This window comes from Macaca mulatta, chromosome 11, assembly GCF_049350105.2.
Source record: "Macaca mulatta isolate MMU2019108-1 chromosome 11, T2T-MMU8v2.0, whole genome shotgun sequence".
In the NCBI taxonomy this organism is placed as follows: domain Eukaryota; kingdom Metazoa; phylum Chordata; class Mammalia; order Primates; family Cercopithecidae; genus Macaca; species Macaca mulatta.
Genome location: NC_133416.1, coordinates 19,007,995 through 19,022,461, shown reverse-complemented (window position 1 = coordinate 19,022,461; position 14,467 = coordinate 19,007,995).

The following is a 14,467-nucleotide window of genomic DNA, read 5'->3' as shown; positions in this document are numbered from 1 at the left end:
AGAAAAACTATGTATGTCAGAACTCTGGGCACCCACCCTGGTGTAGCAGCATACCAGTCTTCTTTAACTTTTATTTCCCTGAGAGACATAAAATATAATGTTAGCTGCTACTTATTCTTTGTTTAATGCCCAATTTATTAAACATACAACTCTAATAAATACAATTTATCTCAACATTTGAACACCATTTAAGCAGCTAATAAAGCAAAACTTGTAAATTAAAGAAATCAGATTCAACCATTTAAACATTGATTAGAATCTTAGTCAAATTCTTCTAAACATTTTAATAAAATCCCATGTAATAAAGTTTCAAGTACTTTAAAAACAGACAAAAATTCTCACCATGGGTCAAACAGATTGTTTTAAATATACTTAAAGCTGTAACAAAAATATTATGTAATTTAAAATTTCTATACTTTGTTTTATGTCTTTCTAAGGTTACATTAATAGTAATTCCTTTAAAAATGTAGAAAATATTGTGTTTACTAAACTTACAGGATCTGTGGTATTGACTATACGAACTTTGGTTGGGCACAAGAACTAGCTATGCTGTCCAAAATGATGCAAACTTCAGCCAGTGCATATCAAGTTAGCCAATAATTTCATAGTCATCCTCTCTATCACATCAATGGAACTTTCATAATTCCAAGTCTTTCTTATAGGTTATAATTTTTCATAACTCAATGCTTTTTCCCCAAATCAACTGGAATCGTATGTATGCAATTTTAGTGTCTCATTATAAGCTATAGGATTATTTTGAGATTTCTGTCCCCTCAGAAATAAGGACTTGAACCTATGTAGTCAAATTTCCTATTAGGATATTTGGCTAATTCTTTTTCTCACACAAATTATTGGACCCACTTCTGAACTGATTATCATGCATTCCCAATTGTATTGATTAGCACTTTGTGTTCTTGGCATGGTTTGACTTAATTCTCTACATTTACATTTAATCTTTTCTACTTAGAAAATAGAGATGAATACAAATTGATGCTATATAAGTAAATACACATTCAATAGAAGAAACAAGCCACATAGACCGTATTTAGCTTTTTCTTTTTTGTATGACAATTCTTTTGCATACATTACATTAACTCTTCCCCTTTTGAGTACAATTGGGAGCCCATAGCTTTTACAGACCCTGATACAATGCAGGCAGATTGACTAGTAGGTTATGTTTTGTGTGTCTGTGTGTGTGTGTGTGTGTGTGTGTGTGTGTAGTTCTTACTTAAGGTGTCAATTTAAAAAGTTTGTTTTGAGAGACAATACCTTAGAAAACCAGAAATCCAAAAATAAAAGGCATGAGAAGAACGCAGAGTGCAGCACAGCAAGATGCTGTGAACTGTTCCAGAAAGGAATACTCAACCTGAAAACTGCAGTAACCAAACAAATGTGTATAACGCAGCAGTATGAGGAATCGCCTGCTTACACTTAGGAAGAGTATCAGTGTTTTACACTAGTTGGACACTGAGATGTCAATAAAGAAACAGAAGAAGAAGTCAAGAGCTGAGATGATGACTTAAAAATTTATCTCCAGTCTTAATTAAGGATATTTGACAAGACAATATTTTAGTTATTATTTTTAAGCTTAGCTTGATTACCGTTTAACTCAAAACACAATTTTCTTAGTCTCAATTCACCCTTACACTTTTCCCATTGAAACTGTTTGAGACTATGAACATCTTGGTTAGCAACATCGGCTTCGCCATCAGGCAGAAAATGATCTTGAAAATATGACTTAGCTTTATATTAGTAACAGTTTTCTCATCTGTAAAACGGAGGCAATACCTACTTTACAGAGTTTTATTGCAGATTAAATGAAACAATCTAAGGCAAGCATTTAACATAATGTCTGATACATAGCGTTCAAGTTATTCGTACTACTGTTATTTTTTTTTTATCTCAAATTCTCTAAGAGTCATTTATGTGCTAATCTGCCTTGGATGAGCATCAGGCATGGTTTATGTTCCATTAGGTAGACGTGGGCCAAATAATAACAATTACAGATGAGCACTCAACAAGCAAACAAGGACATTTCTTCTAAGTGAAATACTGAGATTCAAAGAGGACAGGAAATTGGGGATTCGGGCCATAGTCAGAGATACTGGAGGGTAAGGCATTTTTTTAATTGCCTTCTTTTGGTCTCAAAAAAAATTGTTTTGAGTTCCATGTATGTGTCTAGCATTTATACTACGGAAGCCTCTGCTTCTGATACTTAGCAAGATGAACTCAGTAATCACTATATTCGTGTAGTGAGTCATGCAGACATTTATTGGGCACCTTATGCATGTCAGATTCTCTGCCATGTTCTGTGAGGGATATAATGAATAGTCGCTGCACTTAAGGAAGACAGGCAAACAACTGTTAACACAGAAGGTAACAGGTAATAACTGAGAAAGTAGAGATATCTACAAAGCACTTGGGGAGCACCCAGGAGGGTGCTCCTAAGTGTTGTGGAAGTGTACCTTATCTCTAATTCTACTACTGTATTTGTTTAAGTATGCCCATATTTGTCAACTCTATCAGCTGGTCCCCACTGTACAATGTCTGCTGACTCTACCCCTGCTTTCATAAGGCCACCAGACTGAACTTCCTAAAATGTAAACCTGATCATGCCTTCCCCCGTGTCGTAAGTTTTCACAGGCTCCTCATCTTTTATGTCAGTGGTCTTCATGTCTGATTGTTTTTCACTTATATGGAGCTTAGGGCATGACAACATACAAACTGAATCAAAATACATACACACATATATTTTTAAAGATTTAGAAAAGACTTCACAATCGACATTTACCTTTAGTATTGAAGAACCATCAGAGGTTGGAGGGAATGTGGGTGTTTGTACAGAGACCATCCCTAATCTAAGTTTACTAGCAATTAGTTTCGTGGTGACTCATCTACCTGACAGAGAGAAAGCCATCACAGATACTGAACAGATATACAGCATAATTAATGCCAAAGTTCAAGAAGATTTACTCCAGCGGGAATATACAGGGTGAACTCAGGGAGAGACGAGAGGATGTTGACAGTTTAGTCAAGATAGCTTAGTAAAAATCAAAGAAAGAGTTAAGCATCCACATTGCATAGTAGCCATTAGAGAATGAAAAGAATTTGAAATAGCAATGGTGTTTCCAAAATACCAAAAATGGTAATTGACCGAACGTGAAAGGAACAATGGAGAAGGGTCAAATATGACTCTGAGATTTGAGAATTTTACCCTAAATTATTATAGCTAATGTAGCAAACAGACTTACAAAAGAGGGAGTAAGAAATGTATGCTCTTTGATGACTCCCTGGATATGAAGAATGCCATATATCAAGTGAAAATGCAGTTGTATCCTGTTTCAAAAATTCTTTAGGCTTTTAAGGACAAATATGACATAAATAAATGCTTTTGATCGGAGTGCCGGAACTTGCTAGTTGTCCACGCAATGTATTTTCTTTCTTTTATTCTTACTAACAGCATATGGGCCAGTGTTGTGCCTAATCAAAGGGTTTCTATTTCATAGCTTTCTTTCTTGCATCCAGGAATAGCCATTTCACACCACTTTGATGATGAAAATTAATCAGTAGAGGATTTCTGAGTCTTTCCGGATGTAGGAATTATCCTCTCTTTGCTATTGTTTCCTTCCTCTTGCCTGAAAAATGCAAATGGGAACTAGAGGTGGACCAACCTTCCAAAGCGCAGATGACCAAGAGAATGAAATCATGAACTCAAAGGGTCCACTGATGATTTGGGGGCCACTGCAGTAGGGCATGCTTCAACAGACTTGAACCTGAGCTGTCTAGGCTATCTCTGGGCATCTTGTCACCGTGATTGACTTACTTTTGTTACTCTGGTTGGGTTTCTGTTACACGTAGTCAAAAGCAACACTTTATTGATATACTTGCCTTACAGAAACTTAGGAATTTTATTGATACGTTGTATTGTGATATTCATACTTAGCTTGATTTGAAGAAGGGAAATTTTGCAGAGTCCATTATAAGAGCCCACAGTATGATTTCGTCACTTCTCCTTCCAATTTGACTCCCTCCCATCACATGAGAAACCATAATCCTTGAAAAAAGGAGATTCAAGAATAGTTTCTAGTGTTTGTGTCTTAGCTTCTCTCTGATCTTGCATAATCCCAAAACTCTACCCTTTTTGACGTAAAGTTAGTATTTCCATTAGAATGTTACAATTTATCTAATTTTACGTATGGTTTGTGGGGAAGGCTTAGTTCTTATTAGATTGTCATAAAACAATATAGGAAGAAGGATGCAGAGAAATAGCAAAGGTATTTTCAAGTAATTAGTTAGAACTACAGACAGATCAAAAAGAAAGCCATTGTGCAAATGTCAGGCCATTCAAGGTTATTTCACCTTGAGGAGATAATGTCAGATCCTTGCCTTGGATATAAAAGAAGTTTTGAAAGTCTTTCTGTCTATTTTCCAAATCCTATCTGAAGATCATTTCTGATCTACGAAGTTTTTCCTCTGTTTGCAGGGAAAAAAAAAGAAAAACAAAGACAATATTTACATATATTTTACTCAGCTGTATTTACTAAAAAAAAAAGTTACTTAATTTGATATTTACTTTTCCTGTTTGTCTTGGTATACAAATAGACTTTTTAATGAAAGTATTGTGATTTTCAATAATAGGTGTAGTTTTTAAAATATTACATGGAGAAATAAACAGTCTGCCACTTCATTCTTTTCCCTATTAAATATATCTGTGCATTAAAATAAGCATAACAAATTTGTGAAATCAATTAATTTGGTTTTATTGGTTGTGAATCCAAAATCAGGTTTTAACCTTGTGCCCCTCAAATAAAATTTCTTTATTTTTATTTTTATGTTTTGAGAGAGATTCTTGCTCCGTCACTCAGGCTAGAGTGCAGTGGCGCGATCTCGCTTTGCTGCAACCTCCGCCTTCTGGGTTCAAGCAATTCTCATGGGATTACAGGTGTATGCCAGCATGCCCAGCTAATTTTTGTATCTATAGTAGAGATGGGGTTTCACCATTTTGCCCAGGCTGATCTGGAACTCCTGGCCTCAAGTGATCCTCTCGCCTCAGGCTCCCAAAGTGCTGGCATTACAGGCATAAGCCACCATGCCTTGCCTCAAATACAATATTTTATTTTATAACAAACCGCCAATCCAATCTTAAATGTCACTCTGTCCAGGTGCCAAGTGCTATAGCTTCCTCTGTCTATAGAGAAGATAATTTAATAATTTGCAAACTTCCAAAGCATCATCTCAAGAGTATTTCATCTCATCCTCTTTTCTTCTTTCTTATGCTTCTAAGAACACATGTTCAGTTCCTTTTATACACCAATCACCAGCTGGTCGTAGTGGTGTGCACCTATAATCCCAGGTACTCGGGAAGCTGAAGTGAGAGGGTCGCTTGAGCCCAGGAGGTCAAGTCTTCAGTGAGCCATGATCACAGCTCTGCACTCCAGCCTGGGTAACAGAGCAAGACCCTGGCTCTAAAAAATACAATAAATTATGCCAATCACTGCGCAAATCCAGGAGCATGGAAAGAAAAGGGTGGAGAAGAAAGAGGAAAGAGACACCAAGGCTCCAAGATCAAGTAGCTCACAGTCTGTGGGGAAAGCAAAGGCAAAACAGCTCCATTGCAAAGTGATGCTGTTAAAGTCTGGAATGGATACCCTGGAGCAGGGAGGAGGGCATGCTCAACTTTAAGAGTGTCAGCTATATATTCTGAGAAAAGCAGCTGAGTCTTGAGCAGTAAAAAATGGTGCTTCCAGTGGGTTAGGGAAACAAAGAAAAGTCATTCCAAACACACACAAAGACTTCCAAGTATGAGAGGTTTCTGTATGTTAAAGGAACTTAAACTACTATGTAGAGGAGTTGCAGATTAAAATCCAGTGATGAAGGGCCTTGTTTATTTTAGAAAATAGCAGTCTCCAAATCTTTAAAAATATACGTATGTGTGTATTTTGATTGAGTTGGTATGTTGTCATGCCCTGAGCTCCATATAAGTGAAAAACAATCAAGACATGAAGACCACTGACACAGAAGATGAGGAGCCTGTGAAAACTTACAACACGGGGGAAGGCATGATCAGGTTTACATTTTAGGAAGTTCAGTCTGGTGGCCTTATGAAAGCAGGGGTAGAGTCAGCAGACATTATACGGTGGGGACGAGCTGAACAATTGACAAATATAGGTATACTTAAACAAATAGAGAAGTAGAATTAGAGATAAGGTACACTTCCACGACACTTACGAGGCAGTCAATATGGGAGGAGGTGGTCGTTTGTTGGGGAAGAAGATGAGTTTTAGACTCGTTGCATTGAAATTGTCTTGGGATAGAACATGGAATTACAAGTATTTATAATTTAAAAGAAAATTTATGATTAGGATATCATGGAAATTAAGTATCTGTGTACCTGGGTGGTAAAGGTAATACCTTCTTACTTTTTAAATTGTATTACTCAGACAACCTGTTAAAATTGTAGGGTACATTTTACTTTCTCAAATGTAAAAATCTTATTTAAAATCTTAAATTTAATCCGAAGTTGATGGGAAAGAAAGATTAAGAAATTAAGGAGTTCAGAGTGATAGATTATATGTTACCCTAACCCACCATATTGATTTCAATAAAGCTGTCTGATATGGTTTGGCTCTGTGTCCCCACCCAAATATCATCTTGAATTGTACTCCCATAATTCCCACATGTTGTGGAAGAGACCTGGTGGGAGATAATTTGAATCATGGGGGTGGTTCCCCCATACTGTTCTCATGGTAGTGAATAAATCTCATGAGATCTGATGGTTTTATCAGGAGTTTCTGCTTTTGTATCATCCTCATTTTCTCTTGCCACTGCCATGTAAGAAGCGCCTTTCACTGCTCACCATGATTCTGAAGCCTCCCCAGCCATATGGAACTGTAAGTCCAATTAAACGTCTTTTTCTTCCTAGTCTCAGGTATGTGTTTATCAGCAGTGTGAAAATGGACTAATATAGTAAATTGGTACCAGTAGAGTGGGACATTCCTGACAAGATACCTGAGAATGTGGAAGTGACTTTGGAACTGGGTAACAGGCAGAGTTTGGAAGAGTTTGGAGGGCTCAGAAGACAGGAAAATGTGGGAAAGTTTAGAACCTCCTAGAGACTTGTTGAATGGCTTTGACAAAAATGATGCTAGTGATATGAACAATAAGGGCCAGGCTGAGGTGGTCTCATACGAAGATGAGGAACTTGGGAACTGGAGCAAAGGTGACTCTTGCTGTGTTTTAGCAAAGAGAATGGTGGCATTATGCCCCTGCCCTACTGATTTGCAAAAGTTTTAACTTGAGAGAGATAATTTAGGGTATCTGGCAGAAGAAATTTCTAAGCAGCGAAGGATTCAAGAGGTGACTTGGATGCTGTTAAAAGCATTCCATTTTAAAAGGGAAAAAGAGCATAAGAGTTTGGAAAATTTGCAGCCTGATGATGCAGTAGAAAAGAACAACCCATGTTTTTAAGAAGAAATTCAAGCTGGCTGCAGAAATTTGCGTAAGTAGCAAAGAGCCACGTGCTAATCTCCAAGACAATGGGGAAAATGTGCCCAGGGCATGTAATAGGTCTTCATAGCAGACCCTCCCATCACAGACCTGGAAGCCTAAGAGGAAAAAATGGTTTCCTGGGCTGGGCCCAGGATCCCCATCCTGTGTGCAGCATAGGGACTTGGTGCCCTGTGTCCCAGCTGCTCCAGCTGTTGTTAAAAGTGGCCAAGGTACAGCTCAGTTCATGGTTTCAGAGGATGCAAGCCCCAAACCTTGGTGCCTTCCACATGTTGTTGAGTCTGCAGGTATGCAGAAGTCAAGAATTGAGGTTTGGGAACCTCCACCTAGATTTCAGAGTATGTGTGGAAATGCCTGGATGCCCAGGCAAAAGTGTGCTGCAGAGGCGGGGCCCTCATGGAGAATCTCTGCTAGGGCAGTGCAGAAGGGAAATGTGGGGTTGGTGCCCCCACACGGAGTCCATACTGGGACACCTCCTACTGGAGCTGTGAGAAGAGGGCCACCATCCTCCAGATCCCAGAATGGTAGATCCACCTACCTACAGCTTGCACCATGCTACTGGAAAAGCCACAGATACTCAAAGTCAGCCCATGAAAGCAGCCAGGAGAGGGGCTGTACCCTGCAAAGCCACAGAGGGGGAGTTGCCCAAGACTATGGGAACCTACCCCTTGCATCAGCGTAACCTGGATGTGAGACATGGAGTCAAAGGAAATAATTTTGGAACTTTAAAACTTGACTGCCCCACTGGATTTTTAGACTTGGATGGACCCTGTAACCCCTTTGTTTCGGCCAATTTCTCCCATTTGGAATGATTGTATTTACCAAATACCTGTATCCCCATTGTGTCTAGGAAGTAACTAGCTTGCTTTTGATTTTACAGGCTCATAGGCAGAAGGGACTTGCGTTGTCTCAGATGAGACTTTGGACTGTGGACTTTTGGGTTAATGCCAAAATGAGTTCAGCCTTTGGGGAACTGTTGGGAAGGCACGATTGGTTTTGAAATGTGAGGACATGAGATTTGGAGGGGCTAGGGGTAGAATGATATGGCTTGGCTCTGTGTCCCCACCCAAATCTCATCTTGAATTGTATTCCCATAATTCCCACATGTTGTGGGAGGGACCCAGTAGAAGATAATTTGAATCATGAGCATGGTTCCCCTCATACTGTTCCAGGGTAGTAAACAAGTCTCACGAGATCTGATGGTTTTATTAGGGGTTTCTGCTTTTGCATCTTCCTTGTTTTCTCTGCCACCACCATGTAAGAAGTGCCTCTCACCTCCTGCCATGATTCAGAGGCCTCCCAGCCATATGGAACTGTAAGTCCAATTACACCTCTTCTTCCCCCAGTCTTGGGTATGTCATTGTCAGCAGCATGAAAATGGACAAATACATTGTCATTTCAAGGTTGCCTTTTTACTTAGTGCCAAAACAGAATTCTAACCAGAATTACCAACATTTCTTTCAGTTGTAAATGATTTCAAGTACTATTGTTTACTGTCTTTACTTCCCTCAAAACCATTTCTTCTACTTGTCCTTCAAAAAGACTACTGGGGCTACAGCTAGATAGAACTGATAATTCTGAAATATGTTATTTCATTTATCCATGCATCCATTTTTCGCACACAGTGAACCACATGAAATACAATGACAGATGGTAATGTATCAGTGTTACAGATTACTTATTGTCCCACTTCAAAGTCAGTGTATAAACCTAAATGGTTAAAATAATTTTTTAACTCTTTCAATTATCTCTCAGAGACTTCCTAATAAGAGAAACAGCTACTGTATTCCTAGCCTTTAGACACGAATCCCCCCCATTCCTCCTCCCCTGTCATACACACACACACACACACACACACACACACACACACACACACACACCCCAAGTTACTGAAATTTTACTCAGGCTTTAGGAGGAGACTAAATAACCCTTCCAATGGTTGACAGCCCTCTTCACCCAGCATTTCTCTTTTCAGTCCTAAACCCTTTGTGTTTCACTTTTAGCTTTTAGTGGTGGTAGATAAAAAATGCTTATCAACTGTTCTCTGAATAAGAAACTTAAAATACTCATAGATAATCTCAAAATCGTTTCTTATCCAGAATAATCCCCAATCTTTGACCTTTCCTCAAAGGTATTCTTTTCCAAAACTTACATAATCTTGGAGGCTTTCTCCTGAACGTTTTTGATGCTTTTCACACGTATTTTTGGCTGTGGATCTCAGAAGTGGGCAGAGTAGTCTGCCTGGTGGGAAACATATTAAGAACCATTGCTAATGAGGACCACGATTTATATTGTTGCCGCTTCATGTATATCAATATCATGCTTTTTTCTAATGAAAACTGCAACTTTACTAATTCATTGACAGCTTGCATGGTTCCACTATAGAGCATATGTATTTTCCTGCATGTAACAGGGGAATCCCCATGGTGTTTGTGTAGTTTGACTGTCTCTGTTTTTGTCACAAGCAAACATGAATGTCCATATCTGTCATGCTGGAACTTGATCCAGCATAATTGTGGGTGTATCTTCTACTTATAGTAAAACTCTTTATAATTCTTAGTAAGTCCTCCAAATTGCTAAATATCATTACTTTTCCCAGGTCTGTTTTGCAAGCTCTCTCTTTTGTGAGCCAGCTGTGTATATTATACATTGAGTCCACAGCTACCTCTTGCGGAGGCCACTTGTTCACTGATGACCACACTTTCGGTATAATTTTCAGTTTTGTGTCCTTTTGGATCCCACCCTAGGGTGAGCAATTGGTAAAACTGGAGAGTGGGCTAGTGGCTAGAAGCTAATAAGAGGAGGAGTTAATTAAGGCATTCGGGGGACTAAAGTAAAAGATGAAAGCAGAATTTTTAAAATGCTGGATAATAAAAGAACCAGAAATGGAGCCTATAAGGGAGTCAAACCCTAAGGAGCCCAGAGGCAGGCACTGCACTCAAGGTCATGAGCTGGTATCCAGTTTTCAAAGAAAGGACAACAAAAATACATGAAGGTAAATGGGTGAAGAGGAGAACCCGAGAACCATCTCTCCTGCAAGTAGTGTAGACTTACCTTTCTGATCAGATTTGGTAGTGTTCAGGATATGGCAGCCTGGCTTACAAGGCCTGGGAGAATAGATCAATCCTGGATGGTACAAATGCATTTCCCAATTGATTGCCTAGCACGTTATTAGAGGATCAAATAAAAAAGAAATTTCAAGTTGAGAATCATTATCACGACCCATTGCTTCTACCAAATCTAGCACTATCTCAAAAATTTTTTAAAAGGTTATTGCCTAGAAAAATAAAAACCCAAAGCCCTTTTTATTGTCCTGCAAGTCTATTTCTGGGATTAAAAATTACAGACTATATGTTCTTAAATATGTCAAGATCATTTTCTAGCTCTTTAAACGGGCATCCTTATCCCTGCTACACACAATACATAAGGGAACATTAAGCCCCGTGTTTCATATGCCATCCCTTACTATATGCAGCCCCCTAGAATACACAATAAAAAGATAAATGAAAAGCACATTAGAAATGCACCTAGTGGTGGGAATCCAGCCAGTGGTGGTTGCAGATGTTTTGTTTGAATCAGTGGCTGTGTTGAGGAAGAAAATGCCCATTATAGAAAAGGGAGTACTGCCAAAGAATTTGGCGAGGAAAGATCATAGTCTAACAAATATCTTTTATCTCAAATGTGCATATTAAATATATGTGTTTCATAGTATTTTCCTCCAGCTTACCTTATTTACTACATAAAGGTTATTGATTGTATTTATGCATCATTTATAGTTATTCTTTTGTCTTATTTTATCAATAACTTTTTATTGTTTGGAACAGTAAGCTAAACAGTGTCTGAATTTGAGTTGATATCCCACTGCCTTCAGTTAAAAGATTCTATAGTTTTCCAAATCCCAAAATAACATACATGGTTTCACCTACCTTTCCAGACTCATCTTCCACCTCACCGTAATACACCATATGTTCCAGTCACACTGCATTTCCCCTCATCCCTGAATAGCCGTGTTCTATGATGCCTCCTGTTCCTACCTATGCTGTTCCCTCTGACTGGAATATCCCAACTGTTTCTTTTCTCTTCCTGCAAACATTAACTCACCTGCCAGGTACCTTCTCTAAAGAAATTGCTGTGGGAAAACTTCTCTAATCTGCAAGCCTGAGTTAGATACACCCTTGTCAGTGTTCCTTTACCACCGCACTCACGTTACTGTGAGTAATTGATCACAAACTTTTTTTTTTTGGCATCCCCCACTAGACTGTGAGTGCCTTAAAAGTTCTCTAGGATCTATAACAATATCTGGCACATAATGGGTGCTTAACAAAAGCTTGATTAATCAATCAGTTGGACAATGCAGTTTACCATCCTAGAATATGAACACGATCCTGGAATCTCCAGATAAGTAATTTATGGCTGAACTATTCAGAAAGATTCCAAAGAGCCTGATGAGCTTGAAGAAGAAAATACAGGAAAAAATTAACCTAGAATAAAGCAAGGCTCAATTTACAGTATAACTCACAGAAAAGCAGATGTTCCTGTTTCCAGAGAGCCCAGAGAGACAAATGTTTGGCTGAGTCTCCCAGCTGCTTGGCCTAAATGATATGGCTACAGGCAATGCTGATTCCACAAATCAAGGTGTACAGCCTGTCTTTAACACATCCAGAGGCTACTATGAGCTGTGTACAGCCTCACCTTTAACATTTTCCCCCAACACGTGAATATTAAAGTAGAATACCAGATTATCCATAATTCTAGTAAAATGGACAAAAATGAGAGTCCTCTGCCTTGTACACACCAACTCTTTCTTCATTAAAACAAAACAAAATGAAGCAAAACCAGAAAACCAGCCTTGATTCTTTAAATACTAGTTAAGAAAGTATAACCAGCTCAACTCAACAGCTTTGGTTTTCAAGTGGCAGGAGGAAGAGGGAGATTCTGTGAAGGTGAAGCGTCCCAAGCTACGCTCACACGTTTTCCTTAGCTTCACCTGAGAGTCAACAAAAAGATATTTGTTATTAGCTTTATTAGTAATCTCTCCTGGCATTTGGAGCAGGTCCTGGGTGAGCCACATATTATTATATAAGTTTGGTACAAAAGTGACTCTGAATATTAAGACAAAAGAGACATGTTTTAGTTCTTTCAGTATTCTTTTGTATGAGGAATGTAAAATTTAAAAAAAAAAATGCATTACGTGAAACAGCAGATTTGTCAAAATGCTAAGGTAGTATGCAATGCAGAGAAGGAAAATACATTTACCCAGTCTGCCTTCTGGAAATGGCAGAATTTCAGATTGTTTGGAATAAGAACCTGGGATAGAGACGAATGCTTTGTGAACCCCTGAACACTCCAACTCAGTGTAGTTAAAATGGCTATTGTCCCTAATGATAAAATCAACCGTTTATGATTCTGTTTTATAGCTTGCAGGTCCCTTTCTTCCTCTGTTGAAAAATCTCACATTAATACATATAAATGAAAAATATTTCTGGTCTAAAATTAAACCCTATACCTTTGATGGATCATTAAGCCCCGCTCACAGATTCTTTCCTTGGTCCAATCTGAAGTTTCTGTGGTGACAATGTTAATTTTTTTTTAACTCCCAGCAACCATTTTAGTTCAATTTCTTTGACAGAGACTCAGAGGGAATAAAACAACTTAGCAGGACTGGCCTTGGTGCTTTTCATGCCCCAAGCAAGCAAACAAGAATAAGATTATAGTGGCCCTGAATGGAATCAGAAATTGGAGAGAGGTTTTTCTCCCCCCACACGAGGCTTCTTGAAGAAAAACAACTTTAAGACGCAATCTGTAACATCTGGGAGAAAGACACTCGACACCTGCTAGAAGTTCCTGTGATTTTGCAGTCTGTCCTGAGCATCAACACCTGAAGATATAGCCCTTGAACTTCTGTTTCCTCCCGGACATGAGTAACTGCCTTGTTTTGAATTTGGGAAGCTGGAGGCACCGAGACTCATTGACAGACACATAGGAGATGCCCAGGGCTGCTTTCAATTTGAGCCCGAAGTTTTACATTTTAAGAAGACAAATGAACAGCATTACCTGTTTACTTCAGTATTGACAAAGGGAAAGCCTGTGGCCCCTCCTGCACCTGTTAATACTCGCTCCTTATACTGATGTGACCCACGCAGCTGCTCATTTCAATTAGCCCAGGGCCAGTCTTGGCATTTACCCACAGAAACAATACGGCACAAAGAAGCGCCTCTGTGCATTCCCGCTGGCATTCTTCCAAGTCACACTCAGCTTCAGCACATTTTACCAACCTGTCTCCCTGAGTGCAAGAGCTTGCTGGACGTTTAAGTCCCTAAAAACTCAAGGAATCCTTTTGTTCCATTTAATAGTTCTTTTTTAGAGATGGGCCTCACTCTGTCGTCCAGGCTGGAGTGCAGTGGCCCAACCGCAGCTCACTGCAGCCTCGAACTCTTAGACTCAAGGGATCCTTCTGCCTCAGCCTCCTGAGTACTGGTTCTTTTCAATGTTCTTTCTGAAATTTCATTTCTTCTTTGCACCTCTATCTTTTTCTCAACCTTCATTTTTTCTCCTCTCTACCTCTATACAGGAAAGGGCCCTCGTTTTAGTGTTCACTGTGTAGCAACAACAAAAGAACAAAAAGATGAAAGAAAGCAAAACACTGATGTTAACTTTTCCTGGTTTGTGAAATAAACATAATCTCAATAAAAAAGGATTGCCCAGCCTGTGTCTCTTTTTTTCAGTGTTAAATTTGTTTTCAAAATTAGGTCCTTCGGTTAGAAGGGATCATAGACCTTCCCACTCCACTCACCATGATCATTACTATTTTTTTTTTTTGGTCAGGGGTAGGGTGAAGACAATTCCTTTGCTTCTATTCAGTGATGAACATATCTGCTGCAACTTACTTCCTGAATTACTACTGAAAGCACCACCATTCTCTCCTTCTCTTTCCCAAGCACCATCAGACATTACTTTTTCA